General features: G+C 43.4%; 1 protein-coding gene and 2 long non-coding RNA genes across 4 annotated transcripts in view; 2 read left to right on the plus strand and 1 right to left on the minus strand.

Annotated features, from left to right (window-relative positions):
• The window catches only part of LOC142768862 (uncharacterized), a 52,382-nt gene extending 30,254 nt beyond the window's left edge, over window positions 1-22,128 (minus strand). The window contains exons 1-2 of the long non-coding RNA XR_012885508.1: window positions 21,903-22,128; window positions 8,638-8,775 (exon numbers count right to left, since the gene is read on the minus strand). This is a non-coding gene — a long non-coding RNA (uncharacterized LOC142768862). The remainder of the gene's footprint in view (window positions 1-8,637; window positions 8,776-21,902) is intronic.
• LOC119165256 (cGMP-inhibited 3',5'-cyclic phosphodiesterase 3A-like) overlaps window positions 1-25,170 on the plus strand; it is a 346,756-nt gene that overhangs the window by 36,292 nt on the left and 285,294 nt on the right. The window lies entirely within an intron of this gene.
• LOC142768419 (uncharacterized) lies at window positions 9,295-12,759 on the plus strand. The gene is made up of 3 exons (XR_012885276.1): window positions 9,295-9,346; window positions 10,379-10,439; window positions 12,684-12,759. It is a non-coding gene; the product is annotated as an uncharacterized LOC142768419 (long non-coding RNA).

The raw sequence follows: 25,170 nt of genomic DNA on the forward strand, positions 1-25,170 counted from the left end.
ATCAGCCTGGCTACACCCACTTCTCGGCAAAGGCCTGCCCCATGTTTCTCCAACTGACCAGATCATGTGCTTGCTACGGTGGTGAAGTGTCCGCAAACTTCTTTATGTCATCTGTCCACCTAACATCCCCAAGCACTAGCTCTAGCTCTCTACGAATCCAGTCTGTTACTCTTCATCACCGTCCGCCTCGGTAGTACACTGGCTATGGTGCTCCACTGCTGACTTTAAGGTCGCGAGTTCGATTTCGGTCGTGGCGTTCGCATTTTGATGGAGGTGGAATGGTTGCGGTCCGTTTACTGTGTAGTTTCAGTGCACGGAAAAGAACTGAAACACCAGATGACCAAAATTACTGGAACATAAGGGGTCTTTCTTAATCATATCTGGGTTTTGGGGCGTAACACCCTAAATTATATCATCATCATCGTCATCATCATAATAATCAGGGTTATTATTATTATTATTATTATTATTAACATTATTATTATTATTATTATTATTATTATTATTATTATTATTATTATTATTATTATTATTATTATTATTATTATTATTATTATTATTATTATTATTATTATTATTATTATTATTATAGACCAAAGGTTACCTTCAGTTCTCGCTACACGTCCGGATCATGCCTACATTTTCTTCTACCAGATATTTTCTTGAAAAGGTAATAGCGCTGCTTATCACGTACCTCCAGTTATCCAGTTTGCAAGTGTCTTCAAGTCTATAGCTTGTGAATGGGATTGAATCTTCGTGGACGGGTCGCTGATTTTCAGAAAAACGAAAATAAGTAATTAATGATCGACATCTGGGGTTCAACGTCCCAAAACCACCGTATGATTATGAGAAGAACCGTAGTGGAGGGCTCCGGAAATTTCGACCACCTGAGGTTCTTTGACGTGCACCCAAATCTGAGGACACGGGCCTACATCATTTTCGCCTCCATCGAAAATGCAGCAGCCGCAGCCGGGATTCGATCCTTCGACCTGCGCGTCAGCAGTCGAGTACCTTAGCCACTAGACAGACTGCGGCCGAGAAATGAGTAATGATGCGTACAAGATTAGTTATCAGAGTTGATAGCTTTCTGTTATGGACGACTTATTTTCGAAATACTTCAAAGCAGCGTATAAAGCCCGACCTTCACCCGCTTTCATATCACTGCATTCTAAGCTGTAGTCCTTTTTGAAGATGTAATGCTGCCTTCAGGGGACTAAGCCCAAGGCAAATCGCCACCTGTTCATTGCGCGCCCTCAAAACGTTGTCGCATTTCTAGCTGGCCACGGGCTTTAACATATCTTTGTAGATGGTGTAACTGCTCGCGTGCTTGCGTGTGTGCGTGCGTGCGTCTGTACGCGCACGCATACATATGTGCCTGTGCGCCCGAGCGGGAGATTTGTGTGTTTATCATCGCACATATCATAATCGTCATTCCGCACCTGGCGTAGAATGCCAGTCGGATAGCCAGGCTAACGTCTCCCGCATTTCATGAAATCATTTCTTCTTCTCTCTCTGATATCCGTCACCCTGCCGTATAATCGAAACGCCGCATCCTTATAACCTTGCCGCGAGCGTGGAATTACTTTCCCAGTTCGGTATTGTTTTTTTTATTTCGCCGGGAACTCCCCGCCATCGGCTGTTTGCGCCCAGACGCCCCGCTGCAAGAGGAGAGCCTCGCCGACGGCTGTCAGGCAGCCCGATTGTTCTCAAATCCCCGCGGCGGCTATCACAGCTGTCCGCCATGCGCAAAGGGCGAAGCAGCCGGCGGCTGCCACCGGTGTACGCGTTCTGTTGGCGCAGCCGCGGAGCGGTCACACAGAAAGACCGAATCCCTGCGAAGTATCGCACGCGCTCCTAGAGCTGCGCGTCGACTCGGTGTGTTCTTGAATGTCAGCGCAATGCTTTCAACTATTAGGGCGGGAGCCTCGGAGGACACATATAACGAGAAAAAGAACCCGTCGGTGGCGTCAGAATCAACGCGAGAGATGCGAAAAATCGCGCGATGACGTCACAGGTCGTCAAAATATGTGGCGTCGTTACGACGTAACGTGCAATGTCACTCCGTGAAATCGTCACTTGGTCAAATAGCCGATCACGAGGGCAGTGCCAAACCGATGGAGCTCCATAAAGATTGCAGTGCTCTCGATTGGTGGAAGAACTGCAAGACTGCGCTGTAGGCTTGGAAAAGTTTTGAAGGGAGCGGGGAGGGGGAAAGGTTGGGAAGGGTGGACGCATCACCTTACCGAGTCGTTTTAGGGGATTGTGTAGGGAAAACCTATTAGCTTTCTTGTGACTAAATTCGTCGGAATTGTGCGGAACCTGCTTCTAGGGTGAAAGATATATATATATATATATATATATATATATATATATATATATATATATATATATATATATATATATATATATATATATATATGGTGCTAGTTCTATCGATAACAGGCAGCGTGCGTCAGCGATACACATAAAAAATATTGTGATGGTCCTGTGGCTTTTTCTCTCTATCTCTACCCCTCTCTCTGGTGCCATACAGTATTTTCTTAATGAAGGAGGTACTGCCAACTGGGCACTCTTGGTGAAAAGGATTTGGCACTCCATAATATTGCTGCATTGATTGCTCATGCCAACATGGAAACCAATGCTTTCCTCACGAAGAGTTCATTTCCACGTTTATTCGTCTATCCACCTATTCTTTTATCGCAAGCTATCATGCTAGGTAAGTTGCACGTACCCGTTCTATCAAGCATGCGCTTACTACATGAAAACGTTCGCTTGACTGGAGCGTAAGTCGAAGCCCTTTATGAGACTTACGCATACAACCTAATTGAATTTGTCGCTACGAAAGCCGCAAACTGCGGGGAAAAGGAGAAATACAGAGGGAAAAGATATGTGTACACGTTCGACAGATCGTTGGGTAAACTTCATTAGACGTCATGTGATCCTGGGAGGTAGCCTTTTGATTTGCCGTGCACACATATCAGTGGGGCCCGTTGTGTCACAAAATTCAAGGCTCCGCAACACAAAATGGCCGCTCCGTCTTTGCCGGTGCTCGCTCGATTGATTCCATGATCAGATTGAATTAGTGGAGCTATCAGTAGATGTCAGTTAGAATTTTGAAATAATCGCTTTATCAATTTATCTGCACGTTCAAAAAAGAGAGGGTTTGATTATAGGCTCTAGGCAAAAAAATATTACTCTCATGGCCGGCTGCGGCGGCTGCATTTCCGATGCAGGCGGAAATGTTGTAGGCCCGTGTGCTCAGATTCGGGTGCCCGTTAAATAACCCCAGGTGGTCGAAACCTCCGGAGCCTTCCACTACGGCGTCTCTCATAATCATATGGTGGTTTTGGGACGTTAATCCCCACATATCAAAATATTACTCTCCAAATTTTTATATGAGCCCTGCTTTGCCTATAACCTTCCATAAAAATGCACGTTAACCCTATTTGGGACAGTCAGGCCTCCCACTACTCTCAAAAGGAAGCGTGAAATATCTCTAAAAGAAAGTTGACGTGTATGTTTCACGGAAATTGCATACGGGGCAAGTTGTAGCCCGCAAAAAAAAGAAATAACAGCTTGTGTTGTGCTTCTTAGAATGTTCAATCTGTTTGGTCTTTTATGGCACTACAATTACTCGTAGCGATCTGTTATCCTTTAGGAGCGAAGCTTTAGGAGCGAAGGCGTGGGCTGTGCGTCCCCTGTATGTAGCCACCTCTCGTTCAGTTCTTGCAGTGTTCACTAGATGGCGGTACTTGTAGCTGACGGCATTAAGTATTACGCTAGCCACCGCCCGATCTAAAGGGTACAGCCATATCCATCCGTCCATCCGTCCATCCGTCCGTCCATCCATCCATCCATCCATCCATCCATCCATCCATTCATCCATCCATCCATCCATCACCATCCATCCATCCATCCATCCATCCATCCATCCGTCCGTCCGTCCGTCCGTCCGTCTGTCCGTCCGTCCGTCCATCTGTCCATCTGTCCGTCCGTCCATCCATCCATCCATCCATCCATCCATCCATCCATCCATCCATCCATCCATCCATCCATCCATCCATCCGTCCGTCCGTCCGTCCGTCCGTCCGTCCGTCCGTCCAAAAGATGCAAGATGTTATAAACTAGACGGCGGTACGTGTAGTTGATTATGAAAGATGCGAGGTGTTATAAAATAGGAATGATGCCACATATGGCGCGTGTCATCGTTCGATATAGTGCGGCGACGTACTCTAGGGGGAGCGTTGCAATAAAATCGAGTGTGCAAAATGTACGGAGGATTCATGGTTTACCAGGTTTACCTCCGGAGCTTCGCCCACTCATCATCATTCACTTTGTGGATGTGGCGGCACTTTTTTACTTTCGACATGAAAAAATGTTCAAAAGCGCCGAAAGGAGGGGATTTGCAAAGCGCCTGTGCTGGTACATATTCACCCAATTGTTACTTCTACTGACTGCACATTCATTTAATGCGAAGAAGTTGTATTTAGAGTTTCTTACTTTGGTACTTTCATAAATACATCATTCTATGCCTAAAGCTGAACAATAAGTGTTCTCAATCTTTGTCGTGAGATTGAAGTCGCCACGTCATTAGCCCCGTGTGACGCACCGTGACAAATCAAAAGCTAACATGTTCCTTTATGCAATAACATGGGTTGACAGAAAGGCGAAAATCATCTGCTTTTTTCCTCTCAGCCATTGTACTGACTGATACTGCCCCACTACCTTTTGAAAGCTGTCTGAACCTGACGTGGTTGCGCACTGCCTTCAAGGTCGGAGGCACCTAAAGCTGGTTTTGCGTAGCCTCTGTGATCGGACCACCTTTCACCAAGTCACGACGTCATGTGATAACGCAGTTACGTGCCGTCATCATGACGTCACGTTCTGACGTTCTCTGACGTCATGTTGGCTTCATGAATACTTGACATGTTCTAACAATCTGTGACGTCATGCTGACGTCACGCGTGACGTCAGCACGGGGAGATTTTTTTTTTTTTGCATCGCTCATTCCCGACGCCACTGGGCACGGACGTCTGGTCAAAGTTTGTGTTTGATGAGACGTTCGATGCTTTAGCCATAATAAGATATCGATCGATTCTCCTCTACCTTCAGCGTTCCACCAGGCAAGCAAGGTGATTTCAGCAGACGCACAAGCTATCTCACTACGACACAAACACCAACCGCACACGTATAGTGCGCAGATACACGAAACTACGGACTTGAAGAGGCATGGCGTTAATTCGCAAGTTTCATCGCCTATCGGGAGCGCACTGGGTGGTTCAGTATGACGCCCACAGAGAGTATCGGTCAAGATCGGAGTCGCTGAGCACATCTGCGGCCTGTACTGTTTCTTTTTTTTTTTGCTTTGCGATGGTTTAACCCTTTTTGCAGTCGCATATTATGCGCGCCTTAGACGCTTCAGAAACTCTGATACGATGCCTCGAAGAGGTCCTGAATTCCAAGCACATGACTTGTTGTGGCGTGAAGGTCTGTAGCTGATATTTTTGACGCATTTGCGAAAAACGTCGCAGCTTTGCTGCAAAGGCGAAGCAATCAACGCGATAACAACAAATCGGAAGGTCAGTGCCGAATGGCAAGCAGATCGAAACGTATACCCCGCATTTCTCACGCGAAATGAGGCACGAAACGTACTCACAGATAGAGATGAACGCCAATAAGCGTCTCAGTTGTTACTTCACTGTGTTTAAAAAAAACACACCCTTTTCGCAAATGAAGACTGTGCAACGACGGCAGTGACCTTTGTGCGTCCAGTAACTACAACAGAAACGCTCTAGTGAAAGCGCAACTCCAGCCAAGACGTTCATGCACATGCTATGAACGCCGCTGCCTCAGTGCTACTCCAATACTCTTTGAAAAAATTACGCAATGGACAAGGTCACATCTAGACACACGTTGCCCTTCACTTCTCTCTCTCTTCTCCTTTAATCCCCTCACCCCTTCCCCCAGTGCAGGGCAGCAAACCGGACGTGCGTCTGGTTGACCTCCCTGCCTTTCATTTCTTCCCTTCCTCCTCCTCCTCCTACGCTGGTGCCGCGGAGCGGCGGAACAGTCTACGGAACTTGCGAATACGCGAATAAAAGCAAGCGCGATGGGGCAACAAGATAAACGTACGCCACTGACAAATTAGTAAAGCTGTGCGGACTGTCTGCAGGACGAGTCGGTAATTGATAGCCGGCATGACGGCACTACGGCAAGAGAGACTTGGAATGTGAATGAAGCTACATATAGACACATGCATGCACAACTGCTACTCTTATAGCTGAACGCTATCGCATACCACGCGCTGTTACTGCAACATGAGTGTCCCATTAAGAGGTACGTTTCCGCGGCGTAGCGGAGGGATTGCGAGCGGAGCTTGGCATATCGATGCAATAATAATATGAGCCTACGTGTGTGTGTGACGCAATAAAGTTCCGTTCTTCCCATGTCTTTTTTGCTGGGTGGACGTGTCGTTTTGTCGGACGTGTCGTTTTTGTCGCGTAGCACAACTTTGCGCATCAGCGTTTCAGCGTTTCATGCATGTAAAATTGCTTGTTGGGACTGTAACACCGCTTAGTTGACTTGCTTGAGCTTCAACTCGGGTTCATCAAGCGGATGATTGAAGCCATGAAATAACAAGTTACGTGCTAGGAACGCTGATACAGACGTTAGGGTGGTGATCTTAGAAGAGATTTCTTTTCTTTATGTGTGGGCCATTTTTTTTTTTAATCAGTGCCATTTATGTCGGTTTCACCCGTGGTTCCTTACCCAAACACCGCTGACTAAGGCCGTAAAAGAAAATGATTGCTTGTTTTATTGAATTACGTTGCGTTTGCTCATTGGACCAGCAGCACTGGCAAAGACACCCGGATTTTATGACCTAGCAGGCTCAGCTGGAACAGCCCTTCTTGATTACAAAACGGGCGCAGTAATGATGGACCTTCCGAAAGCGGCCGCACGGTGATAAGTAAGAACCTAACCGTATTTGAAGCAAACGCACTGAGACTTTGAGAAGCTAGTCATCTAGGCTCAACTTCACGAGTGCTGCGGTTTTTTTTTTTTTGTTGATTCCTTCGAATGTTTAAGTTTTATTTCTAGACGCATGATTGCTTTATTGGTGTAGCTGGGAGCGCACATTTGTTACAGATTAGGGGTGTGTGAACATTCGAAAACCGCGAATAAACGATTGAATAGAGCTCTATACTTGCCCCGGTACTCGAATCGAAGAGCACAAACTTGAAGTGCCCAACGTTTTTCAAATGCTGCTTGACTGATAAGCGCATAGTTTAAAGCACCAACAACGAACACACTGACGAATCTCGGAGGATGTTTCCAGTTTGAATGATTGGTCGGCTGATACAAGCGCCACCCATTCTTTTATTGGACTGTGGTGGGTATACTAATCACAGAAGAAGGTTCATTTACATAAAAAAATCGTGTGTCGCTGAAGTCAAAGCCTCCTGAGAGTTTTCTGTGCTCATCATGACATTATGTTATTTTCATACATCCTAATACGATTAATTTTTATTCCTGCTTTATTTAAAAAGTGGTGCGAACGTCCCACCTCACATTTTGTCGTAAGCGGTGCATATCAACGTGCACTTCTGGAGTATCTCTCAGACTGTCACTGCTAAGGCAAGCTTACGTGAATTCGTAAAACTGCATTTTTGTGGGTTAAAGTTAATCACAATGTCCCTTTGTTAATGTCAGTGCTCATTTGTTCCCACTACAATACTGTTGAAGTCTGGACCTGCTTTGATAACTGTTGCCCTATTACTCGAAAACATTTAGGATAGCATTCAGTCTGTATTAGCGTTCGACTACTTATCATCACTATTAAATTCACCTGCGAATCTGTTCCGAAATTTACTGTACTCAAGGCTCCGCTAGAGTGACAACAAGTTTTTCGTCATGAGCGTGTCTACGAAATTTTAGCAAAAGTTTTCGGACAGCCGTGTTTTGTTTTGAATGCTAAAAATAGAGTGGTTCTAATGCTACCATTGTTTCTGTGTTGCAACAAAAGCTAAACAGTCAAGTGACCCGCATGTCAGTACACCCTTTTTCATAGCAGCTAAGTGCTTTCACATGTAAAAGTAGGTTACATCTCAGTCCGGGTGTAAACGGAGCCAGCTAAGCAACAAAAAGCAAATACCGTATTTTAAAAAGCCGTGGCGAAGCAGCAAAAAAGACAAGGAAAAGCTACTTAGTCACATGTGGTTTCAGTTTTTTAAAAAAAAGATAGTCCCCGTTGAAACGTTCCGTGTACCATTCGCATAACTCCGTTTGTTATCGTACAGAATGCATTAGAGTCCATATGTTTGCCATACGTTTGGCATGTTTTTCAGTAAAAGGCTTGCGGAAGCATACGGAGCTAACGGAATGACACAGAAAGGTTTGATTTGGGCACTACGCAAATATGAGATCAAATTACCAAAAATACCGCTCTCAACTGTAGTTGGCCTACTTCGTTTCCTATGGACTGCTGAAATTAGGCCATTGAAAAGCCGTCATTTAATTGTTAGAAAGTTTGCCTGCTACGACTTCTTTCCGGGAAAACTCTTTCTGGCACTTCTTGCTGCTACTCGGATTGAGGTAGGAAGGGGTCGCTAATGGCTTTATCTTGTCTGAAAAACGTACCTGGAAATACGGCAATGGTGACGATGAAGGCTGAAAAACGCCAGCGTCAACGTCGCCGCCAGTGTAAGCGTTAGCGGTCGCTGCTTCCCATCCACGCATGGTTTTCTTCAGCGGTAGATGGCATAGTCTTTGAAAAATCTGAAAAAACAAGGTGCTGAACTAAGTCTCTAATGAGGTCGCTTCGAGAGAGTGCGCAGCTGTCTCAGTATCCAGTGACTCAATATTACTACAGTTTCTTGAATGAACAGCTCTGTGGCTCATTTTCCCTGAGCCGGTAACCCTTGCACGTGTCGATGCTATCCAGCCGACGAAGATGGGTTCTATCAAATTGCATTCACGTTTGGGTTTGTGGCCCAGCAGTGTCTGCCTATTTCGAAATGTTATATCGAAATGCTTTTTCAGTGTTTGGGCTTGTGCATGATTCGTGAAGTGGGGCAATATAATATTGCCGTGAATATCGGTTTATATCCACCACTATACGGTGTTTTCGAATATGTGGTCGGCGGAAATGCATGTTTTCCGTAAAAAGAACTGCCTTTTTTGGGGGGGGGGGGAGGAAGGGGGGTGTACGAATATGCCTGAATCTATGTACGATTTGTTGCTGCACACTGCCTTATCATTCGAAGTTATCTGCATTGTGATAATCAAAATGCTGATCCAGGATGATCCAGGGATCACAAGAAGAAGGTGATGCAGTTTCGATCGCGAGGTAAGTAGATTTTGGTCCGAAGTGTTGCATCCGGATACTTTTTTTTTTCGAATCTGTATATGCGAAGACGAATAAAGCCCGAGAAGTCGATATAGGAGTTACAATCGTGCCAGGCGGATTGTCGCAGTCATCAAAGAAAGACAGCACACGGTATTAGAGGTACTATAAATACTAATGTAGGATCGATCAGGTGAATTGATGCAGTGATGATGCAGTGTTGATGCAGTGTTGATCAGCTGATGATGCAGTGGTATTGCGACATTATATGATTTTTTTATTTAGCACTATTCGGTAATAGCTGTTGCTACAGTTCTGGTGTAGAAAAGCAACAGCTCGGTACATAATGTAACGGTATCTCGAACAAATAGGATAAAACATAATTTGCCACCCCGCAGCGGTGGTTTTGTGGCTAAGGTACTCGGCAGCTGATCCGCAGGTCGTGGGATTGAATGCCGGCTGTGGTGGTTGCATTTTCGATAGAGACGTAAATGCTGCAGGTCCGTGTGCTCAGATTTGGGGGCGCGTTGAAAAACCTCAGAAGATCTAAATTTCCGGAGCCCTTCACTATGGCGTCCATCATAATCATATGGTGAATTTGGGACGTTAAACCCCACATGTCAATCAAAACACAACTTTCCGATGGGCCGAGGCAGAACTTATTCATGGTAAAACGCAACTTTCTAATTGGCCGATGCAGAAATAATTCATTGAAAATAATATAGATAGAGAGAGGAAAACATTGACAGTGTTTAGAAAAGCTTATGCAAACTGATATGTTCGATTGTATTCACCGATACATTATCAAGCTATAGAGCATACAAATGTATACGGATCATATAAATCTTCATTCAGATTTTTAAGCTTCATACATTCGGCAGTGTACATTTTTCACTGAGCGCTAAGCAGTTTGCTGATAAATAGGTGTTGACTACGTAATATTTTTCTACTATTGACCACCGTGTGGACCCCATGAAGAAATATAGCGCATAATGGCGGACATTTTAAATTGACCCTATCTTTTACATTGTGCAGGAGATGGACTTGATTCTCATGAATCGTAATATGGAGCGAGATCATTTGGAAAACTTATCAGGTCAGCTACCATGATTTATTTTTATTGAAAAAAAAACATTTTTGTTTCCATTCTTGACGCTCGTAATTATGATATCGCTTGTTCGATCCAAAAAGGACAACTCACTGGCGCCGGTCTGTGTGCTTAACAGACAAGTCTTGTCATTTTGGCAACAACTACGTTTTTGGAACACCAGATGTAGAGGGCTCTCGTGATCATCGTATCCTCGTGCATGAAGGCGAATGCGGGAATTATTCGTCATTTATGCATGTGCTCGTGCGGTTTGAAAATTGTTACTGTTGTAATATGAATATTCTAAATACTGTGCGTATTTTAGCCTACTATGTCATTTGTAGTGTTTCTACGTTTACAACATATGAATAAATAAGGACACGCTTGTGTTTTTCTCTACATTAAGCCCGCTCCCGTAATAAGGAGTTGTTTGGTGGACAGGGTCACTGAAAAAACAGTATTGCCATACGTAATTCGCTCTGAACAGTCAAAAAAAAAAAGAAAATGTGCATCGGTGATCAGAAACTTGACTAATTTACCTCACAAGTAATTTTGACAGTGAATAATTAAGTGCAGTAAATCTTAACGAACACTGCCGCTTATACCACATTTCTTACATTTTCCTTGGGCAATGGTGGACGTGCTAGGGCGCTTGATCGGGGCCTATTATTGCGACCCAACTGACGTCACACTCCTCCGTTTCTCGTGACGCAGCATTGTGACTTGTGACGCGGATTGTTTCTACCGTCTCATTGGTCAACCGCTCGGATTGATGGCGCTCGCAACATGCGCCGCTAGCTGCGTCAAAGTTTATAGGCGTCATCGTACTTGCGTCTTCACGGAGCCTTATCGTGTTTCACAACTGATAAGCGTTGCCAGCTTCGCTTTGTTGAGTGGCCAGGGTGAAAAGTGGCTCAGAATTTGTGATAATAACGCATTAAAGAAAATAATGACAGTGGGGCAGTGACATTGTCGACGTGATCCGTTGAAAGCTGCATGGGTGAAGTGTGGTGCTGATTACGGCATGCAGCTCTCGCATTTTCGCCCAGATGCCTTGAAAAAGTAAACGTATTTATCGATTTGTACTGACAGGCTGTGGGTCATGCTTTCCGCAGCAACATACAGCAGAACAAAACGACAAAAAAAAAAGTGGTGCTATGTGTCATCTTTCTTGTGCCGCTTTGTTGCCCTAAACGTTACTATAGCAAAATATTGATGCTTAGAAGCCGCCACAATGTGGAAATACTGAAGGAAACGATGACGTGGTTCTTCATTTAAAATATTGCCATGTTTAGCGTTCTTGCTAATAGATCACAATATATTGTTTATGAACCTACGCCTAATCTACACACAATATTACACACGCAAGACTGTAAGGTGCTGCTCCTTTCAGTCTAGAACATGCTAGATGAGTAAGCATTTTCTAGTGAATGAGTTAAAGAGAGAACAATGATGATGATGATGATGATGTTAATGAAGGCGGGGATAATTGTGGTAATTTGACTCCTCGCTGAAGAGCATCAGAAGTGACAGCAACTTAACTGTTTGCTTCAATGACGTGCCAAATATTGCAGTCCACGTCCGTGGTGGTCGCAATTTGATGAAGGCCTAATGATAAAGGCCCGTGTATTGTATGATATCATCATCATCATCATCATCATCATCATTATCATCATCATCATCATCATATGCCTGAGTACGTCCACCGCAGGAAAAAGGCCTCTCCCATGTTCCGCCAGTTAACCCGGTCCTGTGCTTGCTGCTGCCAATTTATACCCGCAAACTTCTTAATCTCATCTCCCCACCTAACCTTCTGTCTCCCCCTAACCCGCTCCCCTTCTCTGGGAATCCAGTTAGTTACCCTTAATGACCAGCGGTTATCCTGTCTACGCGCTAGCTTGCTTGCTTGCTTGTTCCTTTCTTTTGTGACTCTCACCCACTAAGGGGGATAGGCCAAGAAGCCAGTGGTTAATGCAAGTCAATACCTTTAGGTTTTCTAGGCTAGGGGAAAACGATTACTGTGTTTTCACTGTGAAATTAATTTGGCGCAATGTAAAAAAAGGAAAAAAAGGGGGGAGAGAAATAATAGAATTTGTTGAATAACTGAGGTGGAATCGTTATATGGAATTCTCCTGAAAGCTGAATCAGTGCAGTGTATCAGCTAAATAATAAGTGGTAGTGTGGCTAGTAAAATTCGAGAGCTGATCGCTGACTCAGCAAGGTAATCTTCTTGTGTTATATATAAATTCGCAGAGAGCCCCGCAGATGTTCCTGTCGCTGTGTCCCAATGAAGTGGCCCCAAAAGACAAAATATTGGAAGTATTAGGTGATATTCCGAGTTTTCTGAATAAAATTTCGAGCAGTTTTTCTTTGATTTTTGAAACGGTGACATGTGATAAGAAAATGGTCGATATGTTCAGGTTCGTTACAGCTTGAGCACAGAGGGGATGTCACCAGACCAGACCTGTTTAAGTAAAAATTAAGAGGTGGTACACGCAACGTAATTTTGTTATCAAGACTTCCAATTTACGCGTGGGACACCATTTATTGTTCCATGTGAAGTGCAGGTTTGAGAAATCTGGATTCGGTATCATGATCTTTGATGAGTCTTCAAGAAGGGAAAGTTTTCTAAACCTCGGGGTTGTTACATAAGCTGTAGGAGGCATGATTGGCACAATCGGAAGATCAAGAGATGTTCGCGCAAGTGTCAGCCATCTCGTTTATAAATATACTACGATGGCCTAGCCCCCATATCATTCGCACTAGACGAATGTTTGCTGGGATTAATTATTTAAAAGTTTCTAGTACTGCTGATGTCGACGACGATGATAAAAATGAACACACGGAATACGAGTCAGACACTATCACAGCTGTCGAATGAGTCGCAGGAAGTTTACGAATAGCTAGTATAATGGCCATTAATTCTGCTTCAAATATTGGTGTATAACCTGGGAGGCGTAATGAAAATGACCAGAGTAATGAGAGAGAAAAAATACCCACACCTGCCTTCTCGCCACTCATAGATGCATCCGTTGCAATTACTATATTAGTACCTAATTGAGACAGGTGTTGTTCTAATAAATCAATCAAATATCTAGAGGGCAAGTGTTTAGCATTCATGGGGAAGATATCGTCAAATTTTATTTGCACTTGGCCGATTGGTTTGACAGATGGTGTGATCTCGAATATATTAACATTTAAATCATCTAGAAGTGTTTGAACAAAGCTACATGGCTGGCCCATGTCAATTTCCTCTTCTTTATTTCAACTATGATATCCTTAACCCCCGTTTGTCCCCTAATCCACTCTGCTCTCTTGTTGTCTCTTAAGGTTACACCTACCATTTTCAGTGTACGTAATAAACACCTGAGGGTCGAGCATACGTAGCGCTCTACTACGGCGTCCCTCATAATCATATCGGGCTTTGGGGACGCAAAACTCAAAATTTTAAATTATATTAAGGATAGTATATTGTGGCCATTATCGATTCTTTAAATGCGACGCAGCTCTTCGACTCGCGTGTGTAACGTCGTACGTGCGTGCATCCGTACGAACGCCCCACAAACGTGTCCTACTCTCCGCAGGTGTTGGAGCGGTGCCAAGAAGACTATGCTGCAGCTGCGCGTTGACATCAAGCTCCCCTCGCGCACTTCCCTCGCAGGTGCGCGCTGACGTCACTCTCTCCCTCACCCGCACCATGCTCACCGCCGCGCCCGCAACTGCCAGCTCCTCTGCCCGCAATGCTCGACCGCATGTCCCGTGGAAACCCTGACACATTTATCTGCGATGAAACTTGCACGAAACCCAGCCCGCCTCCCGTGTCTGCGTTTCAAACACGTTTACTCGAGTAAACGCTACACCGAGTTTCGCTTCAAACCATTCTTCAGCACCTGCGTCGACGTCCGTTTCAACTGGGTCAACGCCGTGCGCTCTGCTACTGCTTCCCATCTCATCTGGCTTCCCTTCAGGGAGATGATTTCTATTCAAAGTCTTGTTGAAGCAAAGGCAAAGGCTCTTCCTAGCGTTAAATAGGAAGACTGGCAATTTTAGCTGCTGCGTTTCACATACGTAGCCAATAACCTAATATCTTTTTTTTTTCGTTTGGGATCGCTATTTCTGTGACACACTCTCACTTACTATGCTGTAATGAATCTACTTCTTCATTGTGGTTGCATTAATATTTCATTAGTATTAATCATTATTTGAAGCGCAGTTCTATCAGTCTACTCCACAATCTTTCATTAAAAACTTATTTTTTAACACCATTTATTAAATCCGTGTACTTTGAATACTAGATCTCATGATTGATGGACGCTTTCCACGTATTTCCGGTTGGATATTCTAGTGTTACACTGAACTGTGTTGAGCAGTTTCACAACTTCCTTTGTGGCAATTGAGTGCCTCATTTTCTTTCGCATATCTTGTCAATTGTCAATACAGGAGTACAGTGCCGCTGGAAGACTCATGTGAAATAGTTGGTACCAGATTAGCGGGATTTTCATCTCCAGTGAAGACGTCGGAAAGTCGATATCTAAGGTCACAATTAAGGTTAAAAAAATAAAATTTCAGAATACGTTTTGAATACAACGTGGTCGTTTAGTTCTTGCGAGATGCACTTAAACTTTCGATTTCGTGTTCATTGTTTCTTCAAGACGTATCTATGTGCCAACACTGCAGTGATACTTCCTTGATTTTTTTGGCGTATTTCTGGTCGGTGATTGCTGCCTTGAAAACACTGCCGAGAGGTTGCTTATACTTCAAGTAAGCGTTGTAACAGCTGTGGAAGCGGCAAATCTTAGGAAACATCAGGTTACCAGGTTCGTTCAACCAAATGTGAGCCTCTGAGAGGGTCGAAGACCGCAGCAAGTAGCAACGAACCTATCTTTGATCGTCGGCCCAATCGCAGCATTTTCTCTAAGACGGGTTGTTGAATCTCAAGTTCAGAAAACTCCCTGGAAAGATCTGTTACATGTGAAGATGCAGTACTCATCGTGATGGTTAGATGATATTTTTGCTTTAAACACAATGTTTTATCAAATAGTCTTATTTCATAATAAGCGAGGCGAAATGTATCACGTCCATGCTATCTGCCGAAAATTTTCCTGTGCAGGCTGCCCCGCCGTGGTGGTCTAGTGGCTAAGGTACTCGGCTGCTGACCCGCAGGTCGCGGGTTCAAATCCCGGCTGCGGCGGCTGCATTTCCGATGGAGGCGGAAATCTTGTAGGCGCGTGTGCTCAGATTTGGGTGCACGTTAAAGAACCCCAGGTGGTCGAAATTTCCGGAGCCCTCCACTACGGCGTCTCTCATAGTCATATGGTGGCTTTGGGACGTTAAACCCCACAAATCTATCTTCCTGTGCAGGCTGCGGAGCAGTGTTATTAGGGTTTCGAGGCTTACATTCATCAACTTCACACCTGACTATTTCACAGTGAATAGTCATATTTGCTTAGGCATAAGTATATGATTCCTATAGGGTAGTGTTTACAAAATTGGATAGCCAGTACAGCAACCACAATTGACGTTGCACGAACGCTAAGGTCTATTTGAAAAAGTATATCTGAGGCCTGGCTTGCCTCTGGGGTAGAATGCTTCTTTGCCACGCAGAATGCTAGGGCTCGATTTCTGCTGGGACACTGAAATTTATTGTTTGCATTCGTCCGGTCAACGCTGCCTATAGGAGCTTTTTCTTAACGCTCGAGCATTAAAGTTACCCATGCGATAGATAGATAGATAGATAGATAGATAGATAGATAGATAGATAGATAGATAGATAGATAGATAGATAGATAGATAGATAGATAGATAGATAGATAGATAGATAGATAGATAGATAGATAGATAGAGTGATAGATAGAGTGATTGATTGATTGATTGATTGATTGATTGATTGATTGATAGATAGATAGATAGATAGATAGATAGATAGATAGATAGATAGATAGATAGATAGATAGATAGATAGATAGATAGATAGATAGATATGCTCTAAACACCTGCAATGCCAAACAAATGCCTCGCATTTCATAACGATAACTTTACTGCTCCCAAACTCTCATTACAGCGTGTTCTGTGTGTTCTAGTTGGCAGTTAGAACGCGTTCGAGAAGGTTGTTTACTCTCTTCGTATGGTGCAAGAAATCAATATTTTCTTGACTTTCGGCGTGAAACGTCAACAAAAGCTACACCAGCAGGTGCTGTAGTGTTCAACAAGAATAACATTCCCAATGCTTTAGCTGACGAGCAAAACGAGAACATTAAGAAAAAAAAGACAAAAAAATAAGTTGTTCAATGAAACGATGGGTGTTTGCCAAAGTAACTATAACGAAGGCCAGTTAAAGAAGCACGACTTAAAAAAAATAGCAGTAAAAAAATGGCTAATTTTCGTTTCGAGTTCTGTTTTTACTGTCGCACTTATCGGTAGTTTTCAAGCATTTTTGTCGCGCGGTCAGTATAGAACAGATGTATATGATAATTGGTTTTTCAAGAGCGTACCGCCATTATATGGCAATATAATTAAAAACACTAGGTGATAGTAGCGAGCCGTCAGCAGCATCCATTAACACACAGTTAACACTATTCCAAGCTGGCAATTGTTTCCTCTATGCCTGTAGATGAAACAGTCTTTGAACTAATTTGACGCACTTTTCAAATATATATTCTTATGTGTCGTGGGATCGAATTCCGGCTGCGGCGGCTGCATTTCCGATGGAGGCGGAAATGTTGTAGGCCCGTGTGCTTAGATTTGTGGGCACGTTAAAGAACCTCAGCCGGTCGAAATTTCCGGAGCCCTCCACTACGGCGTCTCTCATAATCACATGGTAGTTTTCGAAAGTTAGCCCTAATATTATTTACACTTTATAAATAACGTTTTCTGCTTATTACGTCCTAACTAAAGCGTCGTCTGATAGTTTCCCCAATAAAGTTTAATTGGGCTATGTTGGCATATATTGGTTTGGAGGTGGCAACCTCAAGCGAACGAAAACTAACCACGAAGACATGCACTGGCGCTGACAGTGCCACTGCTTGTTTCATCTGTCACGTGTGGTTCGTCTCGATTAGAGCTGAAGTTTTCACCTCGTTCAGTTGGCGCATCTCCAATACACGGCGTTACTATAGAGTTGTCTCGCCCTAAGTATAACGGGGAAAAAACAAAGTCGTATTTTTCGTGCCTAACCCCCAAAAAAAAAAAAAAAACGGCCTCCGAATCCCGAGTTTACTCAATTCTGCACGAAACGCTTCACACGAGAGAAACACAGAAAAAAGAAAGATGGCGTCCTTCGCCTTGTGCACCCGCTTGTTTTCGCGTCTCTTCGAGGGTTCTGCCATCAATCAGTCGCGCGAACGAAAATAACTCTAAGCAGAAAGGGGGCAAAAAGAAAGAAAAAAGACGGATAAACACGAGTAAACGCACACGGGGGCGAGGCTAGCGAAAACAAACAGGCGAATAAAAGAAAAAGGGAAACGGGGTAAAAGGGCGATTCTGTTAGCGGTCGCCGTAATCGGTCGGCTTATCCACGAGCCGACGATGCTGGCGTGTCGTCGACGCCCAAACAAACACTCCACGCCTGTTTCCAAAGCACACACGCATTCAGCAATTCTTCTTGCGCCTCGCATGGAAACGAAATGCCACCGGCTGGCTTAATTAATTCAGTTCAGTTCAGCTTATTCAGTTTATCCGTCAGAAATACAAAGTACGCAGTTAAAAGTATGCAGATACGGGTCCCAAAGTCATGCGACTGCGGTGAGACCCTCAGTTAATAATCAAATAAATGGAATAATTATAATAATATGTAATAATACGCAACGTAAGTATAAGTGAACAGTACAAATACCAAAGAACTACAAAGAATAAGCAAAAGAAGAAAAAAAACAAGTCCAATGCGATACAAGTACATAACGATCAGTTATATAGGAGGAATAAGCAGGCTATAGAAAAAAACCCAGCCTAAAATTTCTGATTACTTACACTTTTACATTGTAAAGTATTATTGTTGTCAGCCTAGTTATGCAAGATGAAATTTTGAAGTTCATATTTGAATGCATGTAACAATGACAATGAAAGTAGTGTGTAAAGCATATAATTCTAAAATGTAATCACCACAAAGGATGATGTCACTGTGCCATAGTTGGTGTTACAATTAGGTAAAAAGAAGTAGTGCTGTTGGGTTTAGTAAAATATCTAGCATTGAATAAATCAAGCACTAGCTGCTAGTTCATTTGTTTAAATAACATAAAGATTGGGTGAAAACGAAACAAGTGAGATACAGAAAGAACGCGGTTATTCTGAAGGAGTTGGGCGGCATTGGAATAAAATGAACCGCTGGTAATAATGCGAATGGCTTGATTATCATTGTTCTGTACGGACGGGAGATGAGTGTTATAGGTAAGTCTCCACGAAGTAATGCCATAGGTAACGCGACTATTTATGAAGGCAAACTATAAACACAATAAGACTTGAAGTGAAAAAAAATAGACGAGATTTATTGAGCGATTTCATACCAAATGCTGTTTTTTGTTCACCACAAATTACACGATTTCGGAACTTCAAAGAAGGGTCTAATTTTACGCCCAGAAAACACACACAGTCAGACGCAGGAATGAAGTGATGGCCAATAGAGACTTGTGGTACAGAAGGAAGCAATTTTTTGAGAGTTTTTAAAAAATTATGAACTCGGCTTTTAGAGGGTTTAAAATTAACTTGTTCATACGGCATCATTTAACAACATCGGTCAGCTCGTCGTTCAGCTCATTGATCAGAGTAGTTAATGATTTATGCGACATAGAAATAATCGCATCGTGAACGTAAATAATTACGTTAAAATTGTTAGGCACTTAGGCGATTCGTTATATTTATACAAATGAGTTAGACATAACGCGTAGGGGTCGTGAACTCAACCCTATTCATTTATTCATTCATTCATTTATTCATTCATTCATTCATTCATTCATTCATATATTTTACCCTCAATCGCACATAGCTTTACAGAGGGGAGTGGGGTACAAGAAAATAATAAACTATGAACAAGAGAAACATAGTGGCATCAAAATGATAAAGATTACAAGACATGTAAATTTGATGTTAGGCAATACTCTGGATGTATGTGTAAGTACATAGGTTCACATATCCTAGGGACGGGGTGCTGCGACGGAAATACAGAAGGCTAGACTAGCTTAACCTTGATTAGGTCAAGTCAGGCTGCGGTATTTCAGGTTACGTGAGTGAGGGTTCAGTAAGCGACCACCTGGATAAGCATTTCCCGCCTCGACGTTAACAGAAGCGAAGAAAGCGACGCGCGCGCTTTCGGTTAGCGACATAGTCACTCCCTCCTCCGCTCTCTAATGATGCGTATTGTTTTCGCTCCTGTTTCACAGCACTTCCTGGTAAAAGGCCACTTCTCTCTCTCTCGCTTCTGTCCGCACCCTCACGCTTTCCGTGTTTCTCTTTACGGCTGGGCGAAAGAAGTGGGTAGAGAGAAGAGAACGTCGCTCCTCGGTGCTTTTTATTTCCCGTTTGGCAGGAATATTGTATATCAGCGCGGAACGCTGAATCATATTCCAAGGCTCAGCGTGTAATAATTTTTCCCGAGGGCACCAGCTTGTTTCTGATATATATATATATATATATATATATATATATATATATATATATATATATATATATATATATATATATATATATATATATATATATATATATATATAGGAAAGAAGTGTGTACATAAGGGCTCGTTTTTCCGCGTTTTGACGTTTTGACGCAGTAATAATGAGATCACACAAACAATAACGCCAAATGCCAAGGAAAGCTATCAGACTGTATAGAAAAAATAGGGGGGTGAAAAGATAACTTGCCGTGGGCAGGAACCGAACCAGCAATATATATATATATATATATATATATATATATATATATATATATATATATATATATATATATATGTGAGATCTAACAGACAGTAATGCCAAGGAATGTACAGGGGAAGTTATTAGAACCAATGGAATGTAAATAAGAAGAAAGAAAAGTGGATGAAAAAAAACCAGCTGTCATTTTTTCATCCACTGGTAACGGCTGGTTATTTTTTCATCCACTTTTCTTTCATCTTATTCACAATCCATTGGTTCTAATAACTTCCCCTGTACATTCCTTGGCATTACTGTCTGTTAGATCTCATTAATATTGTGTTAAAACACGGAAAAACGAGCCCTTAGGTATACACTTCTTTCCCATATATATATATATATATATATATATATATATATATATATATATATATATTAACAAACAAACGCAGCAGATACTATTTCAGCTAACATGGCAGTCGGTCCGCTGGCCAAGACGTTAGTTATGAATTGTCGGAGGCTTTTGTTTGTTGTTCTGTCAATAAACGTGTGCGGTGGGGGTGTGTAACACCATCTGGCTAAAAAAAATGATGTTCCGCATTCGCCTCATGGGCTGTGAGTGGCGCTGGCTAACACTCCAAGGTATTGTGCACACATAAATACCATACTAATAGATTGATCAGGGAGTTCGTTGTTCGAATGGTTGAACATTAGACGCGTCATTCGAAGGTTGTCAGTTTAGATAGCACCGATGGAGATGGGTGTTTTTTGTCCACATTAATTTCTTTGAATTTTTACGTGAGAATCATTGCACTACAGTTACGTAACCACAAATAATGTTGCCTATAACATGTTTGCCTTATATGTCCGTTAGTTTTATTGGATTTGCGTAATACACTGGTAGTTGCACACATTTGTTCATTGCATTGACGTATATGGCACGTAACGGTCGCTACTTATGTAAAACAATCAAATATCAGTGATGAAAACGCGCATAGAATCAGGTTTAAAGCAGTCAAAGGCTTTGGCTGGAGGTCCAAATTTCCCAAAGCATTTGCAAAGGAGTGAACTTCGCTTTACGCAGACGAAAGTACGCAGATTCACTTATATCTCTTAGGCCGAGTATTTGTTCGAAGGGCGTCGCATCTCCGTATAGAAAAAAAAAGGTCACCTATCTTACCTCAAAATCAATGCACAACTCAGACGCCCCCAATTTGCCTACGTGTGTAATTAATCAAACGTCTTTGCGTTCAAGCGTATCACTGTGGGCAACGTACAAAGACGAAAGCATAATTATAAACGATAATGCGTGTAATTATTCATGGGTGTTCCAACTCGGCCTTATCGCTACCTGATATGTTTGTAGCCCAAAATATGAGGGGGTTAAAGATAAACATGAGGAGGTTAAAGATAAGCATACACAGTGACACACACTTTGTACTTCTAAGTATGGGACAGGTATAATATATCCCGTAAGGAAAGAACAGAGTAGCAACTCGACCGCATCCGAGAATTTCCCGAATGAGGATAATAATGTGAGGCTGACCCCTTCCATCGGCCGGACTTAACTAACGCGCCTTAGCTAATCAATAAATAAATAAAGTAAAACACACTGCATGGACGCGAACACACGTACCCGAGTTCTGCTCTTTGCAATGCCACCTATCGGGCACAACAAACCACGGTCATTGGTCAAACACCGGGCCTCGTTAGGTAAACGTCTCGGCTCGGCTCGTTGTCTCTCTGCACGACAGTTCCAGCTCTTCGAGTCTTTCGGCTGCTGATTGTATTAGGTGGACTGAGGGCTCTTCACTTCGGCGTCCTTGTACGTGGAGTGTCCATCTCGGACGACAGATAGCGGGAGCTGGCTTGTTTTGCAAAGTGAGGCCGCGCGCGACTCGTTCCCGTGGGACTCCGAGATTGCACGAGACTTGTCGAGGCGCGTTGCTGGGTGCCCTATTTTCTCTCGGATCATTTGCATGTGTTGTGGTGTGCCTATCTTCTTTTTTGTTTCCGTAGCTCTCGTGTCTTATCTTTCCAACGTTGTTTCTCTCTTTTTTTGATCACATTCAAGTGGTGTCTGTGGTGTCGGCAATTGAACACTGGGACAGTCTTCCTTGATTCGGTCGTTCTAGAGCACGACCCAGCAAAATTCAGAGTGTTGCTGTCGTCTGCTTCTAGCGAACCCTCGCACCAAGCACTTCCGCCACAAAGCTTCTTGTTAATGTTATTTTTTCGGCTGCCGTTAACATGTAAAGAACATGTGCGCCATCACGCAGAGTAACCATTCCAAATTATATATATTGTAATTCTACGTTCCACAGCCTCTATACCGTTATGACGTACGCCATAATGAAGGGCATTGGATCTTTCAAGCATTTAGTGTTTTGTAACGTTCAATGGCATCGCATCTCACACGGAACTCCACCATTTTTGCCTCCACCAAAATGCTGCCGCCGCGGCCAGCATCGCTTCAGCAGCAGAGCAACGTAGTCATAGATCCGCCGTGGGAGAAAGCAGAGAAGGAGAAATCACGTGAAACGTGAAACACAGAGGCGGGCAAACATGCGTTTTCTTGACAACGTAACCAACTTACGCATAGGGTACGTCTCCTTTTTTTCTCAGCTGCATGTCACTGCTTTCAGGCATGACAGACAAGTCGCGATTAATCAAGCATACACGACATTAACTGGAACATTCACGACCCCTGTTTCGTTGCAGGGTCGCTATTTGGCAATGCACAAAAATATGATGAACGTGTAGTTCTGCTGAGACACGAGGACCAATAATGAAGCGCGATGGACGAATAACGTCAGGAGCCATCCCCCAATTCTTTCTTTTTATCACACTGCACAATATTCTCTCCTAAAGCTTTCGTTGCTCTATATGCTGGGGATCGGACCTCCATCCACGCGCTTAACAGCACGACACTTCGCTTGCTACAATCATACGTTCTTGGCAACAATTTAATTTCGCAACGTGAGAAGACAAGTCAATTCAATAGAAGATCTGTTTGCCAAAGCAAGAACGCCTGGCCACTGGCATGTCCACGATCGGTAGAGCACCGGTTATTGGACACTAGCGCTTACAATTGCGCATGTTCCCGTGGCGCGCTTTCGATGTCATATATCCGGGTTCTAACGTGATAGCGTTAAAGAGTTCGTTTCGCAAAAACTGCGACGTCGGCGTCGTTGGTTGTGAGTTATATGTAGCCATAGGCGAAAGCTTCCCTGACACATGCCACTTTCATCTTTATCGATTACATTGTAGTAATCCGCTCTTTAACATTTTCGAGTACCATCATACAATAAAAAGTAAGCGCCAAGTGGTTCAAGTACGCACTAGGGACGTTGTTTCGCTATCGCGCTCAACTCTGAAAGGGGAAGCCTAAGGATAATCCAAGCTTTTCCCGTACGTTGCCACAGCCATAATAATGATAGTAAGCTTCAGTTTTAAGGGACACTGAAGGGAAAAAAAATTAGTTGTTTTTAGATTCATAAACTGCACTCCGAGAACTCTGATGTGATAAATTTCACTCTCATTAGTACATTATTAGCGGAGAAAAGTGAAATTGAAATTTAATTTTTAAATTTCGCGCCGTAATCTCCGCGCGTAATGTAAGAAATTCCGCAACGTATTTTTCAGATTTTCGCAACATCAGCTCGATGAAATTTTTCAAAACTTTGTATGCTAAGTGTGTGGCACGCACTGATGACAGTGTACTTCAATGTCATCAATGAGAGGGTACGTAGGGCTCAGTAGATTTCTTCGAAATTTATGACGTCACACTGTCTGGAGCGGGAACCTCAAAGTGTCGTGTCCACCAGCACTTTTTTTTTGTGCCTTTCCTCGCTTACAAAGTGTCGTGTCACGATAAGGGTGGTGTTTTTGAGATTTTGAAGTTGTACTTTACTAATACGAAAAAAAGCGTTTTTGTCTTTCGTGTCTCTTGAAAACGTTGCTAACTGTTGAGCCTTCGCATATCAATGGTAGTGGCAATGCGTGCTTGAGAAACCCTTCGGCTAACTTTGATTGATATCTGGGGGTTAATGTCCCAAAACCACCCCGCCGCGGTGGTCTAGTGGCTAAGGTACTCGGCTGCTGACCCGCAGGTCACGGGATCAAATCCCGGCTGTGGTGGCTGCGTTTCCGATGGAGGCGGAAATGGTGTAGGCCCGTGTGCTCAGATTTGGGTGCACGTTAAAGAACCCCAGGTGGTTGAAATTTCCGGAGCCCTCCACTACGGCGTCTCTTATAATCATATGGTGGTTTTGGGACGTTAAACCCCACATATCAATCAATCAATGTCCGAAAACCACCATATGATTTTGAGAGATGCCGTATTGAAGGGCTCCGGAAATTAGGACCACCTGGGATTCTTCAACGTCCAGTCAAATCCCTTCGGCTAGCTTCCGTAAAGGAGAAATTAAATGCTGAGACAGTCATATCTCGCGCAGACCCGCAGAGGTGCCTGATTAACAGATGGAGCTGGCATTCTCGAGCGCACGCACATAGATAAGTTTTGTTTCTTATCTCTCCCCTGTCCCTTGCCCCGCCTGAGTGCATCCCTCCAGTTGATTGTTGGCGCATGTGTTCTCCTTTTATCTTGCGTACCTGTTTCGCGTAGCGACGTACCTCATTTCGCGAAGCTGCAATCTCGTTTGACGATTTTTAGACGCGACCGAACGTACTACAACGAAGGAGGGAATTTGTTCTTTTGCGACACATGTGTTCAACACTCGGCAGCTCTCTTCTGCGATGAACCGTGTTGCTTGCTTTGATTGATTGATTGATTTGTGGGGTTTAACGTCCCAAAACCACCATATGATTATGAGAGACGCCGTAGTGGAGGGCTCCGGAAATTTTGACCACCTGGGGTTCTTTAACGTGCACCCAAATCTGAG

This window comes from Rhipicephalus microplus, chromosome 8 (assembly GCF_043290135.1).
Source record: "Rhipicephalus microplus isolate Deutch F79 chromosome 8, USDA_Rmic, whole genome shotgun sequence".
NCBI classification, from domain to species: domain Eukaryota; kingdom Metazoa; phylum Arthropoda; class Arachnida; order Ixodida; family Ixodidae; genus Rhipicephalus; species Rhipicephalus microplus.